General features: G+C 40.1%; 2 protein-coding genes and 1 long non-coding RNA gene across 3 annotated transcripts in view; 1 reads left to right on the top strand and 2 right to left on the bottom strand.

The window, feature by feature from the left end:
- LOC127462296 (probable G-protein coupled receptor 19) overlaps positions 1-27,049 on the bottom strand; it is a 667,268-nt gene that overhangs the window by 342,291 nt on the left and 297,928 nt on the right. The window lies entirely within an intron of this gene.
- Positions 1-27,049, bottom strand: part of LOC127462293 (potassium voltage-gated channel subfamily KQT member 1-like) — a 480,876-nt gene that overhangs the window by 170,658 nt on the left and 283,169 nt on the right. The gene's annotated exons all lie outside the window — the stretch shown is intronic.
- On the top strand, positions 199-4,640 carry LOC127462302 (uncharacterized). The gene is made up of 3 exons (XR_007900403.1): positions 199-577; positions 2,531-2,683; positions 4,304-4,640. It is a non-coding gene; the product is annotated as an uncharacterized LOC127462302 (long non-coding RNA).

The following is a 27,049-nucleotide window of genomic DNA, read 5'->3' as shown; positions in this document are numbered from 1 at the left end:
GAGGGATGGAGCAGCTCTGCTGTGAAGAAAGGCTGGGAGAGTTGGGATTGTTCAACCTGGAGAAGGGAAGCCTTTGGGGTGACCTAATTGCGGCCTTCAGTACCTGAAGGGAGTCCACAAGGAAGATGGAGAGAGACTATTTCCAAGGGTCTGGAGTGACAGGACAAGAGGGAGTGATTTTAAACTGAGAGTAGGTTTAGATTGGATATTAGGAAGAAATTCTTCCCTCTGAGGGTGGTGAGGGCCCGGCACAGGTTGCCCAGAGAAGCTGTGCCTGCCCCATCCCTGGCAGTGTTCAAGGCCAGGTTGGATGGGGCTCTGAGCAACTTGGGATAGTGGGAAGTGTCCTGCCCATGGCAGGGGGTTGGAACTGGATTCAGGTTCCTTCCAATTCCCTGCTCTATGACTCTATGACTCTATGAAGATAAATAGGTTGGTGCAAGGCCACAGGACGGCGTGTGGGTCAGGGCACTGGTGTGAAGGACTGAGAGAGCGCAGGATGAAATCACTGCTCCAGTGCTGACCCTCTGTTTGCCTGTGACTGCGGCTCCTTGTGCTGGGGCAGGACACCTGTGAGGTGAGACTCTCAGAAGAAGCCTGAGGCTGTGTGTTTCCTGCTGGGGAGGAACAGTGAAACTGTTTGAGTCAGCTGCAGGTAGAAGGTTGCCTCTCTCCTCCATTCAAGGCAACAGTAGCTGCTGCCCTGCTGCTCACAGTGCTCATGGCCTTGCTGCAGAAATCAGGGAAAGAGGCACTTGCTGCTCTCCATCTTCTTCACAATATTTCTACCTTTCTCTTTGCCAAGCACAACTTGTTGCTTTGGTCTTTCCTTTCCCGCTGTCATTGCTCTTCTTGAATCTCATCATTTAGGCCCAGACTCAATAAAAACTCTGCCTATCTGCCACAGTGGAGGAACTAAAGCCCTAAAGACAAGACTACTGGGCCTCTGTGCTGAAACTTACTGAATCTCCCTGATTCTACAGCAGAAAAGCTGTCATGAAACCATCATGAACCAAAAAGTAGTACTCTCAATCCACACTTCCTGGGGACTCAGCTGAAACCCACATCTCAGCACAGACAGGAGATGTAACTGAGGCACAGTGTCCCAAAGATGACTGTATTCTTCCTTTAGGCAATGTTCAAATGTTTTTTCACTAGTGTGTTCTGTGTAGGGTGCTTGTTGAAGGGTCACTGATTTTTAAAAAGTCATCAATGTATTCTAAAGATTTTCTTTTTTCCTCCATCTTTGTACCAAAATTAGATTATTCCTCTACACAAAAGAAAGTAGAAAATACCACAAAGTGTGATAAGGCACAACTTTTTCAGTATGACTGGCAAAGAGTAGTCCTCACTACTCTTCAAAGGTACAGTAGTACCAGCTGATGAGATGATTGGAACCTACAAGAAAATAACAGCCTGTTCAGAAATGCATCTTCCTGTTTAAAGAATTCAAGTAAACCACTCTCATAAATAGCTTTGAAATCAGATTTATGTGAACAAAATGACATGTCAAATATCAAGTCAGAGCTTATTACAAATACACAAGAGGGATTATAAAAGAAATCCATCAGTAGAATCAAAGACGAATTAACATGATGGCATAGTCCTACAGAAATGTACTTCACAATACATTCTTTGAAAGAGAGAGAGAGCGAGAGAGAGAGCGAGTGCAAACTATGCATTTAATTTGTGCTTAAGCAACTGTACCAGCATAGTAAGAGCTTGTATTTTTTCTGGCACAGCCCTCTGTCATAATCCCATTGCATACTTGCAAATGTATTTTTAAATTGCTCAGCTTCTGTCAACAGATTAATTCAGGGCTGTGTTATTTAAAAGGTGAATGCAAAATTCACAGAGCTTGCAACGTCTGCTCTGAATGACACACCTATAATGAAGGATCACTAAATCACCCCTTTCCACAGGAAAATAAAATTAGAAATAACAGATACCAGAAAAGGAAGACAGTCCCTGTACCAGGGGGACTCCAGCATGCCAAGATGATGCCAAATATACTTCAAGATTCATTTCCACTAAAAAGATACTGACCAAAAAACCTTTTTGAGTGTTTACCTTGCCTGACTTCGCATGGGTAAACATTCCTGCATCCAACCTAAGGAGCTATATTTAGAAATGTATTCTTACCAGGAAACTAAATAGGCTTCAGTGAAACCAAAACAGTCCTGGGTCTGACTCTGAGACAGTAAGTCAGTAGGAACCCCACCTGCATCACCAAGCCCAAAGCCAAACCCAGAAACTGTACCCTCTCCCACCCCACCGTGGGGTAAATCCTCCCTCTCAGGCTTCACAGATAGAGGAGGGTTTCTGGAGCCATATGAAGCCATACCAATTACTTAAAAGGGAACAGCAGTATTGAAAAAATGTTATACAAGCAGTGGTAAACCTCAGTGGTCTGGGTTTGAGACAACAGAAAATCCCTTTGACAAGTAGTAAACATACTAAAAATAGTACTTGGTTCTTTTTAAAGTCAGCCTAAAATAAATCTCTTTGCTTTTTGTATCTTGTTTTGCAGTTTCATATGAAGGTGCCCAGCAATCTTTCGCCACCAACAAAAATGACCACCTTTGTGGTCTTATTCCACAGCCTGTTTTGGAGTCTAATGCAAGTACACAAAGTCATAGTACTTTCAAGGGAGGACCACATATCGAGAGCAAAATCCCAGACTGTGAGGAGTGGCTTCATCTCATAGTGAGATTTTAATGCATCAAATGTATTTGGTAACAGAAAAATACTAACTTCAATGTCCTGAGCAACCAAGACAGAGAGGATAAGGATTAATTAGACTACAATGTTCTTGTAACTTGTCTAAACTGTACTCTGAACCATTTCTACCTGGTTAAAGACTGCCATCATCCAGGCACACTTTCCTCCCCTCCAGATCTCAGCTATCAATAAGAAGACATCATCCTCTGCTAATAAGAGTATATCTACACCAGGCATGAGGAATGGGACTGATCCCATCTCCTTTATGCTTGAGCTAGATACCAAGATTCCCTTAGCAGCCAGTGGAGGGAAACAAGTACTTCCAGAGAACAGAGCACCTGTGTCAGACATGTGCTTTAGGACAAATTATCCATCAAAAAATTATTTTTCCTACATTGACAATACAGGGAGTTCAGACTTAAATTTACATTTCATAAACTAGATCCTAGGTTGGCTAATTCCCTGCCTTGCTCCAATAGAGAATTCCACTTGTAAAATCACCATAATTTATTTTATCATCAATGTTTCTTAGGTGCTCAGAGTATGTATGAAATCAACACTTGTCCCGTATTAATTGTGGAAGCCCATCCTGGTCACTGCACTGGCTCTTCTGGGTGTGGATGTGAAACACCCCTCCCCTTGCTCATTCAGCTTTGGTGGTGAGGGAAAAACTGTTCCTCTCCTGAGAGAACTGATCACATGCTTGCAGCAGCCCCTGAAATCTCGTTTCTGGTTAGTTATAGCAAAGAACTTGGTTTCTACCCCTCCCTTCTGGTGCCAGTGGCTTAACGAACATTACTTGTGTGCTCTTTAAACTGCTCCTTTCTTTGCATTGTGCTCCCCCCTGCTTTCAGTCCCAGATGGAGGTTCTGGGCTTTATCCCCCACTAGGCTGAGCAATTTCCAGTCATCTTTGAGACTGGGAGAATTACTACCTAAGTGCAGGTTAATGTATGCTTTTGAAAAACTACATTACATACATATTAGTATGTACTTTTAATAAAACATTCTATATGTTTCAAAGGTTTGGCATAAGTTGCTCTCATTTTCCTTTCACCTTGACATTTTTGCTTTTTTTATATATATAAATTCTGTAATTTTGGTAAGTTTCCCTTTCATTTTGACTTAGCAAGCATTCCACCAAAACAAGTGAATCTGTGTTCATAATATTCTAATTTAGCTACTGAATATCTTCAGAGTATTTCATTGTTGTATCTCCTGCACACCTATAACTGTATTTACCTCATATCTAAAATCTGATGTGTTCTTTAGTTTTCAGTTCATGAAGGTTCTCTTTAGCTTTTCTACTGAAACAAAAGCAATGTTTCCATGGTCATGAAAGTAGTAGCTGGGGGGATAAAAAGCCTTTGAATGTCTGGCACAGTAATTTATATTTTAATATTCTCCTTGTGAGCAAAAGAAAAATATACTGTTTATATGAGATTTTAGCTAAGAAAGTAAACAAAGCTTCCTTTTAAATATAGTCTCTCAGGCAACTATGATGCAGATTATGAAAGAAGGATGGGAACTCACTAACATTCTACTTATTGTGCAATGTGCAATCATATATTTTGCTTATACAGCAGAATTATCAAAAAAGCCAAGACTGGGGCTCTGAACACCCTGATCTAGTTGAAGATGTCCCTGCTCACTGAAGGGAGGTTGAACTGCCTGACCTTTAAATGTCCCTTCCAACTCAAACCATTCTATGACTATGATATACAGCAGCAGAATTTTGGACACCTGACTGAATTCTCATAACCAAATCTACAAGCTCTTGATGGTAAAAATATTTTGTCTTATCTCTGCATAACTCATGGTCTGGGTGAGTGGAACTCAGTGCTAACCCCAGACCATTTTTTATTGCTGTTTTTCAGATGAGGATGTTGAATGGCAGTAGTTTGCCTATAGAAGAAAAGCTGAGGGACAGAAGCACTGGAGGAAATCACCGTCTCCTCCTGTCAGCTTTCCCAATGACTAGCAGGGTGTAACTTTTGCCATGTATTTTTCTTTATAAAGAAATAAGGAAGGACCCATGCTGAGATATCTGAATGTATATCTTTCGGTAGAGCAACATACTAGCCCTAAAATTGTTTCAACTTTCCTCCTCATCTAGCAGTTACTGAAGCACAAACATATAATCATGGGAAATGCTATAATTAACCATAAATCTCTGCTTCAAATCAAAAGGGCTCTGAGCTTTCATTTCAGACTGAAAGACTGGAACAAGAGCACAACTATTAGAGCATCTACCTTGGAATCAATTTCTGTCAGTGTGCTGGCCTTGTTTTTTTGGTCTAACCCACAAATTTGTACCTGCATGGTTAGCCAAAAACTGTACATTATTTACCAACATCAGCATTAAAACTCAAGGATTTGGCAATGCTCCAATGCTCTTGGAACCAAGCATCTGATACTGTACGCTTACTTTAAAAAAACATCAGAACTGTGCCTGAGAATACTGCTCCTTGTACAACTCCACATATGAGAACTTGATATAAAATAGAGTTTTCTTATAGCTTTTTACTTTTTTTTTTTTTTTTTAATCCATTAAATGTTTTGGGTTTGTGTGAAACTGAGTATTCTCAAACAAGGCCTGATGTTGCAAAGCATTTCACAACTCTCTTCCCACTGAGTATCTACTGAGGTTACTTTAAAGCTTTACTTCACCATAGTCTATGAACTATTAAATATTTTGAAGAAAAGATGGTAATAACAGTATTGCTTTCTTGCTTCATATTTTAACACAGACTGCGGGAGAAATACTGATTGTAGCAGAACTCTGGTTTTCCAATAACTAAATTATAAAGCCCTGAAATTTAGGCTGAAATTGGGCTGATTTTAAAGTGCCTAAAACCCCTCAAGGCTTATTTAGCTTACACTGCATTTTGCTGGCATTCCAGATAAGGTCAAAATAACCCCAACATAGTCCTCCCAAAATCCAGTCTTCACTCCAAATCTATTTCCCTCTTGTCCTGTCTTCAAAGGGGCAGGTTTGATTTGTTTGAGGATTATTCTGATTGTTCCCAGGGTTCAAATCCCACCTCGACTGTTCCTTACCTGATCTCATTGATTCCACTAGTGGGAAAAGTAATGATAAAGCTATTATGTGGCACTTAGTGTGTGAACACTCGCAGTCTAAATTAGATTGTGATGCATATAAACACAATATCAGGCTAAGATTTCCAGTCAGCCTTTTGTGACAAATCATGCATGCTTCCAGTGTAGAAACCATGGCCTTGGAAGGTGAGCTGTAGCCAGTCTCAGAAAGCTCAATAAGAGACATAATGATGAACCTCAGACAGGTAACTACAACCAACTCCTACTAAGGAAGCTGGGATCTTGCTTAGGAGGTATAATACTTTTGCAAGAGGAAAGTATGGTACAATGTGAATGCTCACTGGAAGAATGTTGGGATGGAGATTGAGAGCATGAAGGGCACAGGGTGGTGCAAAAACACAGAGGAGTGCAGTCCTGGGGAGGGACTGTTGGGATTGGAAAACAGGAGTGCAAGGATAGGGGGTAAAGGAGAAACTGGAGGAAGATGAAGTGATTGGTAAAGTGTGAGGAGCCTGCCAGTGGTGTATTCTTTCCTCTAAGTGTGCTAAAATCTAATAGAGATGATAGGGAAAGGGGCAACAGTCTGAATTCCCAGAAGTGCCAAGATAAGACATATGCTGTTCCTCCATCAGGCAGGGGACTGACTATAATGAAAGGGAAGAGATGGCTAAAATATTTTTTTTCTAAATTCTATCAAAATATCTCTCTGACACTGTTTAAAATGCAGGAATTTTACTGCCAAAAACCCAAAGCAAAATAAAAACAAATGCAGATTGAAGCTCACCTGCTGATAGCACATGCCGTTCTGGAGCATCAGGCTCAGTAAAACCTACTGCAATGAACTCATCTGGTGAGCATGCCAGTAATTCCCAGGGACTGTGACTTCCAGGGGGTCACAGTTTAGGTTCTGCTGTTATATGCCAGGAGTCCTCATTTTCTGTGTTTTCAGAGGTTTGAGTTTTGCTGAGTAAAGCATTTTGGAAAGACATGAGAAACCACTGGGCAATTTTAACTCTGTGTTAACAAAGATTTTTTTTTTGGTCACTGAATGAGCTTATAGAGGATTTGCTTTAACTGTGTCAGAGTGTGTGTTGGAGAGGAGTTGCAGAGGAGAAACTATGCGTTTCTGAGAGAAACTCTCTCAGGCTGTGAAGCACTCTGCAGAATGCTACAGGCTGAACTGTATGGTAAAGATAATATACAAGAGTTGAGGGTCAGTGAGTGCAGCTGCAGGTTTCTGTACCTACCCACCCATCCTTCCATTCCTTTTTCTGGAGGAGGAGAAATCCATGGGTAAAGAGTATCTTAGCACTGCCTGGACCTCAGTTTTATACACAGAAATCTTAGATATTGACTGTGACCTCTAAAGAGCTGAATGTTTTCTGAACAGAATACTTACAAACATTATATTCCTCAGATCCTCATAAGCTGCATAGAAGTATGAAGCTTGATTCTTTAGAGAAGCATGAAGAATCATTGGCTAAACACACATGCAACCTGGTTAATGATTTTGTTAAAATGCCTGAAAGTGAGTTGTCTTTTTGATTAGGGTTTTGTCCTCTTTGTCCTCTAATACAAAATGTCCAAGCCAGCAATATATTTTTTAAACACAAAGAGCTGTTTTGGTTATGCTGGTCTGGTTCTACTTCAGGGAGTTCCTTTAGCTGCTGAGCTACACACTAATTCAAACTGGAGCTCCTTCACCTTTACTATGTCTTTACATTCATTGTTCTGTTGTTCAGACACAGCTCTCAGTTACAGAGTGTAAATTTGGAGTACCTCATCTTTGGCAGGTTATACTGAACTTAAGAGAAGTTTAAGACTCATGGCATTTGAAGTGTTCTGGCTTGTCTTGTGGGGCACTTTTTTCAAAGGAAAACAGGGTCTAACATCTGGGAGAGATAAAAAGATGTCCCACAGAGAGGTGATGGCATTGTTGGTGGACAGTTATAAGGGATGACCTGGCTACAGCAGAAATTTCTTCCTAAATCCATCACGTAGTGGTTAGACTGAGGCTCTGAGGCATGAGGCATATGTCTGGTTTTGAGAAAATGCTAAATAATGTGTTCTAGCTACCCATAAAGCATCTAATCCTGCAAAACTCTTCCACTCAATAATCTATGTGGCACTGACTTCCATAGATGTATTTTTATTTCGGGAAATAATATCTTTTAAACTGCCTTTAACTTTATTTCTTGTTTCATTTCATTGCATAACTCCTTCTATCTATAAAAGCACACAACTAATTATCTAAATGGGATATTATTAGTTTGATTTTTCTTAAGATTATTTAATTATGCTTCCAGGCACAAAGAGTCTGCTTTTCAAAACCACAAAATTCAGTCTCACTGCTGTGCCCTAACGAATCTAGAGATCCAAGTTACAAAAATGAACTAATCAGCTATAGAGGCACAGGAACAGAAAGAGTGCTCATGTGTAAAATGTCACAAGATTTCTCGCAACTGACATATCTAGATAAAAATAAAGCAACAATTACATCAATATACACACACTGAATGAATCAGAAAATTAACTGGAAATTAAACTTGACTTACTACAGAAAGTGTATACTCTATGTCTGTATATATTTGTAGCTACACACATAGAATATATATTCAGCAAAATTGTGTCTTACCAGAAGAAAGTGCTGACAGTCATCTCAATTTGAGATGTCTATTAAAAACTCAGAGAGAGAGAAAGAAAGCACTGTTCTGATGAAGGACTGAGCATAAGAGTTCTAAACTGTTTTTGCCATGCTGTTTCTGAGGTTAAAATCCTGGGATCACAGGTATTTACAGTGTTGGTTTACTATCTTGAAAAATGTTACTCTTCTCTCAGTGAATCAGTCTTTTTCACTTAAACTAGCCACATGGACAGACAATTAGGAAAAAAAACAAAGGGGAAAAATAAAAAAGAGTTTGGGAACTTTACCTCCACCTAGTTCTCATCAAATCTTAACACATTGTTTTTGTTTAGGAGAGGTGAGTGTACTGTCATTGCAGTTCCTGCCCATGACCCTGTACCACCTTGGCCTTTATTTCTTTTCCTCAGTAGGAAAAACTCCTAATACTTTTTAGCAGTGGTGCATCTCCACTGGCCGTAGAAGTAACAGAGTGTGAAACCGAAGGTGGTGAAGAGTTGTGTTACACAACACCATGTGTGCTCCCAGACTTGCACTGGGGTGGAAACATGCAGCCATATTTTTCCCAGGACTTGTCTCTGAAAAGGACATCATGCTAGGGCACACAAAGAAATAAGGTATCAAACAGTCTTTGGAGCTTGGTTACAGACAAGGTGGCTGGGATGCATCCCATTTGATGTCAGCTCTGGGAAAGGTGGGTGTCTAATTTAAAAAACAGTCATCTGGGCTTTTCTCCACAGTTAAGAGACAGAGAAGTACCTCAGAGGCAGAGCCACCTTCTACACATCTAGATAGGCTGAACAGCACTTCCAAGGAAATTTTCCAGCTCTGAGACTTCTGATAGTCTGCAGTGAAACCTTTAACATCTGCTTGATGGAGCTCAGCCCCATCAGCTGTGGACAGGAGCCTTCACAGACCAGCCAGGCTTCTCTGCCCTAAATTCACCCAGGTGAGAGGCTGGCTCCAGGCCCACCTGGGTTCCTACAAATATAAACTGCTTGATATTAGTTATTTCCCTGAAGCACATTTGAATATCTGGAAATGGGATTCAGCAGTTTTAAATATCTGTAATATTTCAGGTTGATAACATCTATCACACACACACAAGTTATAACACCTATTTATCCTGAAATCTATCTTTTTTTCAGTTACATCACTGAAATCTAAATTATTAGCTTTATGCATGTCAAAAGGCTAAATGGTCATTTTGCAAATACACCTGATCTCCCTACACCCTTTGAAAACACAGAAGTTATTTTCCAGAGTCTGTTATATTTGGTAATCAGTTAAATTTCAAGCTACTTCTTTCAGCAAAGGTCTACAATAGTCAAAATGTTCACATGCAACAGCATGATTTTCCCCATGTTTTGGAGTTTTTCTTTAGGAAGTGCAACAACTTTTCTGTATCAGAGACACTTCTGAAAATTTGAGGTCAGACAGATTTGTTAGTATGATCAAAGCTGAATCTGTCAATTTTGACAGCTTTACTGAGGAAAATGCAGCTTGCTTCTAGCAAGGGGTTTTATGAGTGAAATTAGAATCTCACAAAATATGCCTTTATGCAGCCCATAAAGGAAAAAGTCCAAACTAAAATACTCCATTGATATTAAACACACATACAGCCTTATGTTGTTTGCTGCGTGCCCTGAAGACCACAGAAAAGATACAAATCAACAGCTGGAAGGCATCATGCCTTCCTGCAAGGCTCGCTCTCCTACATAAACATGGTCAGGAAAAGGACTAAGGTGGTGTGATAAAACCCCTGGAAAATATGGAAGATATTTTTGGAAGGTAAATTCTGCTGTTTGCAGTAGTCGTTTTTGCTCCCTGCCTACCCCCTCCTTGGAAAGCAAAGAACACAGGTGCAGCAGGAGTGCTGACTGAACTGTGGCCCCTACAGAAGCTCTGAGGTCATTGAAGAATGAGGAACAGTATTTTTAATTTTCAGAGGAAAACATCAGTGGAGTTGCCAGGAATAGGCACAAAGGCTTCTCGTGTTGGATGCTCAGTTACACTGAGATGTGTCCTTGGAGCCCAGGGATGCAAACGAGCCCATATCTTTGCACAACAAAATCATCCTAAAGCTTGACCACTGAAGCTATTTCAATGTTGATGCTTTGGAGACATTTGTCCCTGTCCTGCACACTTTTCCAGAGCTGGAAGATCAAAAAGTATAGTAAGTTTGCAGCTGATGTTTGTGCAAATTCTCTCAAAGTGATTCAGAGACATCATATTGCCACAACCTTATTGACTACTGGACCTGAAGACCATATTCTTTTTTGTCCATCTGTATAAATCTGCTTGAAAATGAACTGCCTTTTTATTGTATTTTAATTCAGACACTTGCTCTGACAGACCAGTGAAACTTCCTATTTTGCCTTTCGACGTCGTCCTTGTTGCTCATTGGGGATCAAGAGGAATGTTCAGAACAAATGCCTTGTGGAAGGAAATGAATGAAACCACCACTCAGAGAATCAACTGATATTTTCCAAGACACTAGAAAAAAAAAAAGAAAGAAAAAAATCCCCTTCTATGCAGGAAAATAAGAAGACAAGCTCATGGTATTCTGAGGTAAAAACGATGAACGGAGAGGAAGTCCATTCACAACCACGAAATCCAAGTCAGAAGAGTTCTCTCTTCCCAATCTCTTTAAATGACAAAATCATGTGCAAGTCTGCAGGAGAGTACATCTGTGTTGCCAGAAACTTATACGTAAGTGCAAAGAATTTCCTGCTTTGCTCTTGGAAACTCTGTCATTTGTTAGCTAAAGAGCACATGGGAGGTTTGTTTCCCTTCCTTCTAGTCTTATGTAGCATTTGGTTGAGGTATGTACAAAATTTTCCAGGCTCTTTACACCAGAAGTCTTTGACCAAGTTCCCGGTGACTCCCTTCATTTAAAGTGATTTCTCTTCCTATATATGTTTTGAGTTTGATGAGTTTTTTCCCTGTCTTTTCCCAGAGTTTCTGTAGAGTGCCTGGTCATGGCTTGTCATCTGGCAAAGACTGGTATGGAGTCATCTGCCAGAAGAGGTATTAACCACCTTTAGAGTTGCAGGGACTGTAATTTTTAAACAGGATTGTTTTCAAAAATCACTGAATATTTTCAATGGAACATCATTTTTCTTTCCATACTGGATGATTGCAATAGAAATATAATGTTCCCACACATGCACAAATAAAATTATTAGCTTTATACCTCCTCCTGAGCTCTCATGAAATGACAAGTTCTATGGGAAACACATGAAAGAATATTTTAGCATTTATTCTTGACATGAATTCAGAAGTTGAACGAAAAGAGCTGAGAGTTAACACCCTTGCTGAGCTTTCAAAAAAACCCCAACAAAACACAACTCACACCACAAAAACTAAACCAAGAAACCACTGTCTGTTGTCCAAAATGCAGCTCTGGCAGCCATGTGCCCCCACCAGTCATTGTCAGTGGGTTGCATTCCTTACAAAAGATATGTACAGAACCTCTTTTCTTTAGCATTTGTCACAAAAGTTTAACATGGCTACAAGGATGCTAGAAAATCCTTTCCCCCTTCTGGTCTCTGTCTTCATATCACTATTAAAAATCCAACTGAACCCCAACCTATTTAACCAAAGGGCAAGACAAACAATAATGATAAAAATCTAAACCAACCCAAAACATAAAAAAAAATTAACAAACAAAACACTCCCACCATGTCTACAGTTTTTACCCCAAAAGGGAAAAGTGGCAAAAGAGATTTAGTTACTACTAGTGATATGAGTAGTACCTCATATCAAACCTGCTCAAACACTATTTCAGCTTCATGCAGCTCCAAAAGAGGGAATGATCTACTGAATGAGATGTTAAATAATACACATTAATTAAAATCTGAAACCAGCTTCACACAGACATGCAGTCTGACAAGAAGGCCCATTTACGCAAGCAAAAATGTAGGGAAAAAATATCAAAAGATCTGCTGCATATTTTTTCCAGTTTATTTTTCCCCTTTTTTTTTTTTCTCTCTGCACTAATAATTTTTAAGAGGCCAAAGATATTCAAAGTGAAATGTCACCATTCTTACAAGCTTAAATAAACTATTTATTAGCAGTAGACTAAGTACTCTGAAGAAATTTATTTGCCCTGGCAATAATATTTATAAATGACCTATGAAATATTATGACACTGTACCAGTAGCATTGCAGTTTGCCTGTGAGGATTTAGTTCCAATCAGCAAGTGCACTTGGAGGGGGGAAATATTTCTGCACAGGGCCAGTGGAGTGCACAGGCAACACTTGGGAGAGGATGAAAGGGCTGTAAGTACAATCTCTTCTTTGACACTGGCAATAAATAAATAGAGAAGCAATAAATAAATAAATCATTCAGCTCCAGCAGACATGCAGCCATTTTATGGTCCCCATCAACTGAGTCTCTGCTGCTTGTCATGGAGAGGTCTAAATGCAGAGTGGCTCAAACAGGGAGCTGAGATCCTCAGCCACAGGACGGCGAGGGCTGTGAGGCTCCCAGAGGGGGAACACAGGTCCCCATTGAACACAGGGACACACGGGCTGCTCTTTACACTGATTTTTTTTGACCAAATACCGAGGCAGGAACAACAACAGAAACCCGGCAATTAGGTATTCCAAACAGAACTGCTATTTTAAGAACAATAAACTTCATTAATGGTTTGGAGGTGGAGGGTGGGGAGGGGTTAGAAGTAAAAAGCATAAATACACACAAAGGTGTAAAAATCAGACTACTTAAATGCTAATAAATACTATACTTGAACACACATTCCCCCAAATGACATAGAAGCCAGAATCTATTTGGTTGTATGCTACAAAGATGTTTCAAAAAGCAGCTCATGTTGGTGTTATTTGTACTCCACCACAGGACAGATAAAAACTTTGGGAAAAAAAAAAAGAGAAATAAACCAGATGATTAATTCTAAAACTGTATATTACTTCCTCAGGCCCTGATGGTAGTTTTGAGCAGGGAGGGAAATATCAATAAAGGACTTAAGAGTTAGAACTCTTCTGCATTTTCAATTAAAGTTTTACTTCATTTGTCAGGATGTAAATGAGTCAACACACACACACCAAAAGATCATTTTTCCCCACAGTATCAGGTATATCACTGGAAAAAAATCAATAAAATACGCAGATATCAGAAAACATCTTATATTTCCATCTTTATTCCCACTGAAGAAAAAGTTAAGAGGACTAACAGTGCCACAAACAGAAATATCTCCTTGGGGTTTCAGCACAGAAGCCATCATTTGTAAGATCAACAGATGTCATGTGGAACACAGCATCTACCTAAAACACTGTATCTAAAGAAACCTGGATAAGAAAGTACCTCCAAAGTAGTTGCTCAATCCTATTCTCTCCCTCTCATACCATGTTTGCTTTATTCCCACTCCATTGTGAAAATGCTGCAGAGGCATAAGACTGATACAGTGACACAAAAAGCCCCCAAATCCCAGACCCTTTGGTGCTCCTATCACAGGTTCTTAGACCAATGCAGTAGACTTCCATGCATGTTTTCAAGTTTCCTAAATGTCCTTAATTTTCTACCTGGATTTTTTTTCCCCCTAACTGACCCCTAGTTCTTTTCACACCAAATTTTAACACACCTAAACAAGGAAGCCCTGCTGAGATGTGGCCAGGAGCAGGTCCCAACAATGTGCAAGGCACAGGGTGTGTCACGATTTTCATCTTGACAAGAACATCGAGCCTTAGCTCATCTAGGGAGTGGCCCTGGACATGAACTTCTACAAACTTGGCCCAGGTTTCCTGTTTATAACTGAATAAGGTGTCTTTTGCCTAGTTTGAAAAACTACCACTGCTAATCTTTAAAGTCTGCTTCCAAGACACACTTCTCAGAGTGCACAGCTATCTGTTCTTCTGAGGTTATTTGTCAAGCTCATGGTAGTGTAAGGAGGTAGGTACACAAGGATTTTTCTGCTGCCCAGAAATAATGACCCAGGAAAATGTAGAAAGCATATCTCAAAGTAGGACACCATAGTGCCTACGGCAGCAAAACAGACATTCAGAATCATGGGACTGCCTGCAAAATTTAATTGGGATTCTTCTTATTTGTCTCCTCGCCTTTAAGCACTTGTGCTGCACTCCTGCAAGTGTTCAGGTTTTTTCTCTGTGTAAGGTCCAGATGCTGTCACATAACCACACAACTATGGGACATCCCTCTGAGCTGGGCTTGGAGGAAAGCCCCTGTTTCAGAGATGTGCAATGAACCAGTAAACTATCCTGCACCTTGTACCTGCAGCCTCAGAGCAGAAGACTTTGCAGCAAAGCCACCACCTGCCCACACCCAACACTCATTGACACCAGCTGCCTGTTTTTTGAACACCAGCATCATCCATATTGCAGAGCTGCTGCTGCTGAGCTCTGACTACCTGCAGATGCCTCCTGGCAGGTGAGACCTGAATGCCAAGCTGTGTGCTGGGGTTGAAATGGGGAGCAGATATGACACAGGGAGAAAAGTGCTGCCCAGTCTGGCTCCACACAGCAGCATTCCTGCACCTGCAGTGCAGGACAAGGGCCTTTCTCCTGTGCTTGTTGTGAAACACAGATGTCAGTGGTCCATGATTTAGAGACCAGACTCAACAAAATCCTAGAAATGAACAAGACTCGGGCCAGGTTAGGCCTGAACATGAGATGAGGTTTCAAGAATCCAGCTCAACATGTGTGAGACTTGAGAGGTCTCTCCTTAGTCCAGACTGAGGGACAGTCAAAAAGGTGAAAAGGTCTATTTGCTCTGGAAAACAACAGGCTTTTTTTGGCTAAATAAATTTCAAAAGATCAATCATATCCCCTTCCCAACTTTTTCTTCAAGAGATTAAATTGCATCCATCATTTTCCTTTCTTTCATCTTACTCTTCCCTCCCCCCCCCCCATTAATCTTACCTTGCTGCCTAATCTTTGTGAGGGGCTGTGTGCATCTTGGGGGTGCACCTATGCCATTACAACAGAGAGATGTAAAAAAATCATAACCGGAGGCTGATACATTAAATACAAGATATATTTTGTTCATTGCTGAATCCAACTTGGTCCACTCTGCCTGCTTATTCTAGCTAAATGCACATGTCAACATATAAAAAGTTATTTCAGACTGCAGCATTTCATTACCCGAGCCAAGCCAAATGAACACAGGAATAGCAACAGTACACATGCCAAGGAAAATGAACTTTTTTTTCCTCCTACTGTGACATTTTTGAAGGCAGCCAATTATACATTAAAAACATCATGAATGAGCAGTGTAATTTTGGAGCCATAACTTAAAGTGAAGTATTCCTTTAAGTATGAAATTAATATAATCATGACATTTTAACAGTTTTTCATGGTCCTGCATTCTTCTACAAGGACTCATTCTAAGTAAACCTATATGCTGTATAAAAAGACCACAATAATCTTTTCCCTCTAGTAAAATTGCTACTCTTATGAGTGTTACATATATAGGACTTTTTACATACATAAACACAGTGTGGTCACTTGTGGGATCTATAGATTACATTGGGGACATATTAAGAGAGTAATGCATGTGCCAAATTTGTTGGCATGTTTTACAGTGTCTAGATTTTTCTATCCTGTGCTATTTTGTACATTTCCTGCCCTGCCATAAATGACCTCATTAACAAGAAATTCTAATAAGTGTACAGATTTTTTTTTTTATTTCAAAATCTGAACTTTGTTGGCTACAGCTTACTTCTATTTTGTGACCTCCTTCTGTATGTATACTGTTGGAGGAGAAGGAAAGAGAAGGAAAAAAATAATAGTATGAAAAAAAATTGTGCTCACAGAAGGGAGTTTTCTGCTGAATGACATAACCTGTACTCTGAGCTATGGTCAGCCTGCCCAACCAGCTAGCAAAGTTAAGTAAATGCAGAGAAGATGTTTTGGGGATTTAAAATTATCTTCCAAATACAAGGAGTTCATTTTTGCCTTCCAAGCCAAAGAAGGAAATCACACAGCAGCATATGGAGTACTCTATTCCCTACATATTAAAGTTGTGTTGGCTTTACAGCAGTTCCTGTCGCCATTCAGTATCTTACCCCCCAAGCAGATATGTTTTACCACAGGATCAGGAGACTATTTTTGCAACCTCCAGTCAGGGTAAAACTCATAGGGATTCCAGGATCTGACCTACTTGCAGTGATCCCTACAGTAACAGCTACCCTGTAGCTGGGGCTGGAAATAAAGGCTGTTCTCAGCATCAGAAACAATGTTTTGTTTTGGATTTTTTTATTCCTCTGGATAGTGAGTTTAGAATGTGCTGCAGAAGGAGAGCTTAGGGTACCTAGCAAAAGCTCCACTCAGAAGTAATAGCAATATTCAGTACTCATATAGCACTGTAAACTCTTTTTAGACTCTAAAAAGTGGAGGATGAAATGCATAAAATATAAAAGATAGCCAGGAAAAAAAAAGGAAAAAAATATGTAGATGCAAAAATTACGAAATATAAGTCAGAGTTCTATATGTTTACACATCCATGCAACCGCACGTTCAGCTAACATATATTAAAAAACTTTTGACTAAGGTACAGCCATGCAAGGCTGCAGAGCCAGGCTCAAATAAAACCTGGCCTGAAGCGTGACTCTCAGGTCAGGCTCCAAAATTCTCTAAGAAAATCTAATTTGTTTGCAACTCCTACATCCAGGAAGAGCAACTTCGTGTTCCACCTCCATCCTTCTCCTCTGCCAAACTACCATTTCCCAACCTCATGTTCCTGCCCCGACCTCCTTCCAGCCATCTCCCTGGCCTCACAGCTGCTTTCCCCCCATGCTGCACAAATGCTCTTACCCTGGGGCAGCTGCCCACTAATTTAATGATGAGGGTGAATGGAGAGGTCAGAGCTGAGGGGGGCACAGAAATGCATATCCTGAGGGCACTACTGTGGTATTGCCTACCTAGATATTCATTTCTGAAGCTGGATATCCCATTTATATGGTAATCATAAAGTTACCTTTGTGGTGAGAATATTCTTTGGGTATAGTCCTCCTGCCCTGCAAAAAGTGATTTCTAACTAACTTGCCTAGACTGATTTCAGATATGTGTAGTGATGCTGGGGAAAGACTGCTGCTTCAGTTTCTGGGTACTCATCAAGGACCATCCTCTTTCGATGGTACCACAGAATTTTGAAATACGAGTGGAGGAAGCAGCTATTTCTTCTGTTTGAATGCAAATGCTGAGGCAAGCTGAACACTGCACAAAGATGCTAATGCTCTCTGCATGGCACCCACTCAGTCTGGTTATGGGTTCTAGGTCCGGCCTTTCACAGGCAAGGAGACTTGCTGCTTGTGGCTCGAGAAACTCTCCAGATACACACAGTGACAAGTTGTGCAAAGCTGCTGAGCCCCTTGGAAGCCAGTAGCAAAACTAACATTAATAGGCAGCTCATGGTAAGGCAGAGGAGGAAATTTAAAGACGGTTGATGTGTTTTGAGTTGTTGTGAAGGAACGTGGGCTTCTGCTGCCTCCTAGGGTATGTCCTGATGGCAGTGCCTGCTGCTGCTTGGGAGATACCTGAACTCCTGTCAAACTTCCTAAGTGCAGTGCAGCTGGCAGTGTACTTAAGGTGGCAGAGAGGCCAGGGTGCTCTAGTTTTGAGCATTTACATGGCCTTTCAGCTGCTTTTTCTGCCTCCCCTGGACAGTGAAAGTCTCTGACCTTGGGAGTGTGCCTGCCAGAGAGTCTCAGGAATGGTCAGGCAGGGAAGTTTCCTTAACATCACATAAACTGCATGCTTCCAAATACAGAAACCTTAGGAAATACTCAGGGTAGTAGTAGACTTGTGATACTATCACAGAGCCAATAGTCTGCAATCTCTGCTCCTGAAGGGGGCAAGGAAGCTGTGTGAGCCAGATCCTGAATCCAGATGGAGATCTGGTCAGACATTTAACCTGACCTGGCAGCAACAGCATGGCCCTGTAGCAGCCCACATTTTAAATGACACTGTTTTGGCCATGTTCCATACCTGCTAAAGTTGCTTTATGTGCCTGGCTGTATCCTGCATGTCTCAAAAAACAGTCCTTTTTGTGTCAGTTATAGCCTCCTATTTTTGTTAGCATTTTTCAGAAGAGAAAATATGACTGAATTTTCAGTAATTCTAGTTGTCAGGTTTTGAAAACAACAAGACCCAAGACACACATGCCATTTAACAGTGGGCTGCATGTCTCAGAAAGGAACACAGACCTGCCAATATGGTCCTTAATGATGCCTCAAACAGGAGCAAGCACAGGAGACCTTATTGCTCTCTACAACTCCCTGAAAGCAAGGTGGAGCCAGGTGAGTGTCGCCCTCTTCTCCCAGGTAACAGGTGACAGAACGAGTTGCAAGCTGAGTCAGGGGAGGTTCAGGTTGCACATCAGGAAAAATTTCTTCACAGAAGGGGTTATCAGGCATTGGAACAGGCTGCTCAGGGAGGTAGTGGAGTCACCATCCCTGGAGGTGTTCAAGAAGCTGGATGTGGCACTCAGTGCTCTGGTCTAGTTGATAAGGTCAAAGGATGGACTAGATGATCTCAGAGATCTTTTCCAACCTAAATGATTCTAGGGTTCTGTGAAAGCCTGTCAGCACATTTCTAGTGTTTATTTGCTCATCTACATTCATACACAATATTATTGGAGGAGGATGATAGACCCACAGTAGAGATGGTGGGGTTGCTACAATGACTGAAGTCTCCTGCAAGCCTGTGTTCCCAGCCTATCTTATGGCATCACGACTATAGAGTTGAGAATGCTGGCTATGGCCTGGTGTGACAGAAGGTAGTTTACTTCACAGGCATTTAAACCTGTGAAAAACACTTGCTCATAATGAAAAAAGCACAGTTCTTCAATAACAAGACCACGAATAAGTCCTTAGATTACCATTCAGTGACTTGGTAATATTTAATTATATTCTGATATTGCACAAAAATACACTGGAGGATCAAACTTGTAATAAACTAAGGACTGTACCTACATGATCAGAAGAGATATGAGGTACACTATTACCACTTCTCCTCCTCAGACTCAGAACCCTCAGACTCTTTTCCTAGTCCCAAAGGATCATATGTTCTATTAAAACACCCCAGAACAACCAAACTTCTAAACAGGAGAAATAGGAGTATAATTTATCAACATTATTTAATAGGAGGAAAAGTGTCTATGCTGTAGAAGTAAGTATGTATTACTGACCTGCTCGCTTTTTTTCTGCTACATAAAATTCAAAGCTAAGCAAAGAAAATTACAAACTGGTGGTAAATGTAGGGGGAAAAGATTTTTTTTTTCATTTTTTCATGTTGCCATAGTACTCCAGTGTGTCTTGGTGAGTTTTTTCAGTTGTTTTGTTTTTCTTTTGCAGAGTGCTGTCATCCTGTAACTTGCCTTGTACAGTACTATTCTTACTGCTTGTTACATACAATCCATTGCAAACACCCAGAGATTAGTTATAGCAAATTAGACTCAATTTCTCTTCTAGTCCATCCATCAGCATCCAATGCTGGCCACCAGCAGCAACAAAATAGCTCCAGGATTAAACAGATCTTTCCTCTGACTCAGCATCACAGTTCTTGCATGAAACGTAAATCCAACTGTTATTCTAGGAACCATTTGAATAATATAAATCTGGGTTTTTCCAGTGTACTTTCCTTGATCAAGAGGAATTAGAGGTGAGTATTGCATGGCATTCAAATAACATTAAAACTGCCCTATACCTTACTGATCTGAAAAATGTGGTAGGTGAAATAATTACAGTAACTTTGAAGTAAGGAGTACTGGAGGAAAATCAATCTTTTCCTCTAGGAAAATTTATCTGTGTTCTCCATGAATTCTTCACTATGCTGGAATGCCTTTCACTCAAAGCCAGAATGAAATATTAATTTCACACAAATGAATTAGAAATAAACCTGTCCAACTCAAATGCTCAGAAAATTAGAGTATTTCACCCCAATTCTCATTTTCAGAAAGTAGCTCTGAAGTGTAAAAACTGGAGACACTTTCTTTCAGTATAAAATTTAAAACACAGTTCCATAGAATGTGACATTTGCTCTAAAAATGTTGCATCGGAAACATATTGTAATTTTCAGCTGGAGAAACATTCCAAAGAAAAATTCTCAACTTGTCTGTAGGGAGGGCAGCACTTGCAGTGTTCAGCCACAGCCAACTAAGAACAGCTACAAAATCTAATTTTGAAAATAGCTTTCTAAATTAAATTGTTTAACATGTGCAACAATGGGAGGTTGCAAAAACTGTCCAAATGACTTTTTTTTCCCATCAGAAAATTACAATTTTTAAAACACTGCTCCTATGAAAAGACAGGTGTAATGAATTTATAAATTTTAATATTTTTTTATATGAACAGGATAGAAGGATTCTTAAAATATTCCATTTTCCACAATACTAAATAAAGGCATTTCGTTTTGAGGCCCAGGACCATTCAGAACTTTATGTTTATTTATAATAACCTATTAAAAGTTACAAAACCCAGAAGTAAAATACTTGTAGCTGATCTAATTTCTGTTACTCTTTGGACATTCAGGTCAAAGCTCTTCATGGGAGGATTTGACATTTTATAAAAAAAAAAAAAAAGGTCAAAATCTCCAAAATACTCTTAAAGTAAAAATACTTTTTTTCACTCAGCAATAGTAAATAAATTACTTCATTGCATCATAAGCAGCAGAACTACCAGAGCTTTGATTCCTACACATTCGTGGCCGGACTCTCTGGCCCCTGAGAAGAGCCACGCTTCTGAGAGCAGGGGGATTAACAGAGTGTCTGTCCTCTACCCAGGCACTTATTTTTCTCTAAAACTTACAGGAAATCAACGTCCCTAAGCTCATGACCCTTTCCTCAATTTTGGTTAAACCCACTTGTGCTGCTGGGAAGGTTTTGGTGGAGAACATGAAGAGATGGACAGGCTCCCTCAAGCACAGCCTTTTTGGTCAACACTGCTGTTTCCAGGACCTTTTCCCTGCAGGTTTAACAGCTGGGGTGCATCAATATGGATTAGATTTCCAACGTTTTAATAGACCACGAAAGACTTCCTTCCCAAAAGTTCTGTTATTTCCCAGCAGCCCTAAGTCCCTTTGCTGTTCCTGCCTTCCTTGGTGTTCGCAGTTAATCCGTGGGCCCTTCTCCAGGAGCGCTAGTGCAGAGCAGTACATCTTCTGCAAGTGATGTTCTTTCTTGCTAAAGGTAAGGCTTGAACCCAGCTGATTTCAGGCTACTCTGCAGCATATGGCTGTGAGCCCCTGCCTGCCCCAACTCCAGCGTGCTCCAGGGTGTCATGGGCAGCATCTGCTGGATGAGTTTGCCCCCATCAGAGGAGCTTCAGCCAAGAGAGCAGAAACTCAACTAGACTGTACCAACTGCCTAATCAGAGCAATCCTTGAGTCTGCTATAAATGAGATCAAACTACTCAAGCTGGATCCTAATCAGCAGTCAGTGCAATCACTGGGGAGCAGACACTGCCATCTGCATGCTTATTTCTTGGGCTTTGGAATTATTTAACATTTGATTTATGGTGGTGAGTTGCATCCTGGCAAATGTTCACTATATGAAATTCTCTGTTCCCTCACTCATTAAAAATCAGGGCTTGATCCATGTGAAAGCTTCCTGCTGAGTTCACTACTTTTTGGATCCGGCCTCTGGGTCTCAAGACTGGCAGATAATATTCCATTTCTGTCCAATTTTCTTTCTCAAATTTAGAAGCTCAAGTGTTTTCCATCAACATTTTTATGTTTACTTTTGGGAGAATCTTCACAGTGGGTCAGGTTACTGTGATATAGAAAGGATGACCCACACTGACATATAAATTTTCCAAAGGATCTCAGCCTGAGGCAGACATCTGCCTCAGAGAATTTCAGCCCAGATGGCTGAAGCTTGGCAAAGATGTAAGGAACTGAAAATAGAGCTTTATAATGGAAAGTGGTGTAGAACCTCAATTATAAGAGGGTGCTACCAAGTACCACATACTATAAAGCTCCACGACAGAAAACATAAGGGAAGAATTGAGGGAGGATTCTTTCCATTATACTTCAGAATATATGATCTGTCTCTTCTTTTACTTGAAAGGCTATCAGAGTTAGCTCTTTTTTTTTTGCCTGATCCTCCTGAAATTACCATCACAACCAGGCAGCTCAAAAACAGCCTTTTGTTCTCATCTGTATTAAACAAGGTTTGTTTGAGAAGCATACAACTGTCTCAGTCAAAAGGAGTCAGGGCTGAGATAGTTCCTCTCTGCATTGAGAAGTCAGCTAGCAAACTAGAAAAGCCATGTGGCTGAGATCTAAGCAGTTAAATCATCATTACTTGGTTTTCAGATTAAAAGCCTGTCTTGATGTTTCAGTACAGGAACACATGGACAATTTCAGTTCTACAACACTTTAAATCCCCAGCAAAACACAAAGATTCACTTAGTCATAATAGATGAAAACCACAATTTCACTCATATTAATTCTGAAATTTTTGAGTTCCCATTTTTGCTTTCACCTCATCTCAGTCAATTCACTCCTAATGAGCAGGATGTGAAGACATGAGCTGGAAACTTGTTTAAAGCCATGTAATAAATTTGCTACAATTCACACCTACATAAGTCCTGGGTAACTTCACTGGCATAAATGGAAACACAATTTGGCTTGAAGCATCAGGGCTTTTATTTTTTTGTTTGTTTGTTTTGTTTGTTTGTTTTGTTTTGTTTTAATTTGGCAGCAGATTGAAAATAAAAATCCAGTGACGTCATGCTTATGGTGCAGAATCCATGTGTTTATGCTGTACTGCTCCAGAGTAAATGAGATAAGGCTTTGACCTAAGTGGCTAAGAAAATGCACACAACACCCATTTGCAAAAAGCCTTCTGAAAAACTTTATTATATGGAATGACTCAATCTTTAGAAATCTGGGGGCAAACAATGCACAAACTCCTTAGTGCCAAAACATGTTTGTTTTTGTTAACAAATGTGTTTATTTCAGATGTATTCATGAAATCTTATAGATGTAGCATGGTCTTTTTACAACTGTCTCATCATGCACCAATATTCACCTTTTGTTTGTTTGTTTGGGGTTTTTGTTTTGTTTATGGTTTGTTTGCTGTTTTTTAATGCATTTCAGTGATCCCCATCATCCCACCCACAAACTGGGCGTTTATAATGGAAATTCTGACCAGGCCTTCACTATGGTGGTGCTTGCAGGCACTGTCATGATAAATAATTTACTGTTTAATGGCTCTTGATGTAATCACAGCAGGAATGAGATTCACTACCATCCATCTCTCCATTGTTACCCAGGAGGAACAAGATGGTAGGGAAATACCACTCTTCTCTGAGCCCATCTTTTTAGCTCCCAACTCTAAAATGAGTGTTTAAATTGGTAAAGAGAGAGTTTACCACCACAATCCAACCTCTACATTTGTTTATGTTGGACAACACTTTTGTTCTGGCTTGTATTACTCAGATGGATAAAACTCAGAAGGGTTCTGCTTTACTGCCCTGCTTTCTCTTAGTGTTTTTGCATTTTTTAAATGCTACCAAATGGCTGCTTTTGGCTCACAGCATTATCACATGTTGTCTATAAGTATGGAAACAGTTATGGTAATATGGACGTAAATCATAACTGCAAATACCACATAAAGAAGACTGCCATATAATTATAAAAATACCTAATAGATTTCTTTTTCAAAGACAACACAGCTGTCCTTTCTAACCTTTCATTTGCAGATTCTTTTCTCTCCTGTTTTTATTTATAGGTTGCCGTGCAGTATGACACAGCACACCATGATTTTTGTTTCTAATTTTGAAAAGAAAAGGAAAAGAAAGAATACTCATTTCATCATAAAGAAGCATTAGTTTACAATTTTGAAAAGAAACTAACTCCAGCTCTAGAACATCGTCTTGGAACCAATCTCCCTCTTAATACATTTCAAAAGAATCTGTCAATGGCTACATACCACAATATAAAATTAAACCCTGCCATCAAACTAAAGAAGGGGTCGGCCAAGTGGCACACATCACGTGTTGGGAAAGAAGCCTCATTCTTTCTCTAAACATTTCAGTGTTTTTGTGAAAAGAACCACACTAAGTTATTATGCTGACCACAACAAAATAAGATTTTCATACCCTACTCATGGAAAAACAGGTTGAAAAGTGTTACAGGTATACTTACACTATGCAACATTCTATGTCACTGAAAGGAGTAAAGCCTTACACAGCACTGATGTTGCCAAAAAGGGGTTTACATATTGCCTGAAAACTGTCACCATGCATTTTACCCCTTTCCAGTCAGCTTTGCAGTGCTTGAAGGCAAAGTAAATTTCAACTCTGCTTTATGCTGGACCCGCATGGTGCTTCATCCTACACAGACTTGTTCTGTTCCCTCTCCCCTGTTCCCTCAAAGTTACATAAGGAGCTGGATGGTCACAAAACAGAGACTGCAGGCAATATTGCTCATGCCACATGAATGGAAGGCTGCTATCTCTGAATCTTTGCCTCAAAGCCTCTACCTATCACTAAGCAACCGCTTCAGAGATCTGCGCCTATGCCTTTCTGTACAGCAAACCCCACATTTTAACTGAAACAACAGCAAGCCTCTCCAGGGAATGAAGTTCATCTTAACCATCAGAAATGTGCAACTTTCCCTCAATTTACAAAAAGAGTAATTATCACTTTAAGTTGAAAAACGCACAGCTCTGAGTGGGTATAGTACATTCTGACTCCCTTTCAGAGAAACAACTAAAACAAATGAACTGCAAAATGCTGGTGGGAAGGATCAGTCTGGACCAGAGGTGTAGTATTCACTTATTGATACAGTTTATTAAAGCAGATGAAATGCTCAAATCCACACTGCATTTTTATCAGTCTACACTAACTGGCCTTTGTCCAAAAATGTATCATTTTATCAGATGTGTCACTCTGTTGGGAGGCTGCCATGACTATACTGGGTGACTGAATGTTAAAATAATTTCTCCAGGGGGAAGAGGCTGATCCCAAAGGTTTCCTAGTTCCAAGGGGGAGATCATTTTTCACCACCAGCTGGAGCCTGATGTCAGACATGCCCTTGCTTCATTTATTCTCCTCAGAGGTTGAAACTCAGCTCGTCCTTCTTGACTCCAATATTGTTTCACATTTGGGCACATAGCAGCTACTACACAGTGAACTATCAGAACAGGAGAGCCCATGAAACATGGAAAAATAGTTTAGGGGAAGCAGTTTGACAGCAGGGTGCAGTAGTTTCTGTTGTCCCATTAGAACAGAGATAGGTAGGAACCTTCACTTTGTATTCATTAAGTAAACATACGCATTTTAGCCTAATGCGCCAAAGAGATGCAAATACAAAAAAAACCCCCAAACAAACCAAAACCTATGCCACCAAAATCCCCCCAAAACCAACACAACAAGTGTCTGTGCTTTTTCTGCACCATGTATATTTTCCTGGTAGGACTATGAGAATGAAGCCCTGTACCCCTGAAAGAAGGTTAATGTGTACTGAAAAAACAAATAACCTGGATTACCTTGGAGTCTGGCATTTTATTTTACATTTGTAGTTTGGTCTGAGAACAAAAAGGAAGCTGCAATGATTGAGTCATCTCATGAAAACATCTCAACAGATTTTTATTCCTTTCTATGCATTTTTTGCAGAACAATAAGCAGAGAGAGAGAGAGAATTCACCAGTTTCCATACAATACTTAAAGAACTAAGTTGAACTCTTCAAACAAAATAGCAGCTAGGTCTTGCCCACACTAATGGTTTGAGCTTGCACTATATTTAGATCATGTCTAAATGAAGTTGAGGTGGCTACACCACTGTTTTTTGTTTTTTTTTTTTAATTTACATGACTGTTGTTCTGAAAATATTGCTGTGAGTCCACGCTACAGACTTGTTACCACAAGCTTTCAATAGATATTTAACATGAGAAGGTGAAACCATGTGGCTTCATCATCTCTAAACATTTACATCAAGGCAGTATTGATGAAAATGATCTCTTTGAATCAGCTAGAGTTCAGTTTTCTGGCAGGTTTAAGCTGTAAAGGTAGAACACAAGCAGGTCTATGCAGAGAGCAGTCACTGCAGCACTCATGGCATACACCAGTATCTCCTGTAACATTCCTCTTCTTATACCAAGATCCCTCTGAAGTACTCCAAGTAAGGCTTTGAAATAAGGTTTACCAAATCCACAGCAGATTGTGCTAAAGCTGGACCAGTGCCAGACACACTAAAAACTTTTTCACCTCTCTTCTTCATAAATATGGAGCAGTCAGGAGACCATGAAAAACTGCTTCCAGAGGTATTTACAATACTAGCAGTATTTCTCACTCAAAGCACTCTAACTGATACCACATATACTTTTATTGCTAAATTTTCAAATTTGTATTGTGGGTTTCTCTAAATATGCATATTCAAGAAATCTGAACGAACTAATGGTATGAATTTACAGGATATACAGAGGCTAGACAGCAATTTATCTCTTTTGAAGTGAATTAAGGCAATCTGAATGAAAACCATTTTCACTTTAAACGACTCTGTCCGCACAAGGGACCAATCCACTTCAAAAGTTAACTCAGGTGATTTGTCCTTATCTGTGAAAGTGATTCTCTGGCACTGTCCAAGAAGGCTAAAAATTAAAGAAAATATGTTCTTTGACACGCAGTGTTACATATTTCCAATGTTG

This window comes from Manacus candei, unplaced genomic scaffold (genome assembly GCF_025592945.1).
Source record: "Manacus candei isolate 608988 ecotype Guabito, Panama unplaced genomic scaffold, ASM2559294v1 h1tg000124l, whole genome shotgun sequence".
NCBI lineage: Eukaryota > Metazoa > Chordata > Aves > Passeriformes > Pipridae > Manacus > Manacus candei.
This window is presented reverse-complemented; position numbering and strand designations above follow the sequence as displayed.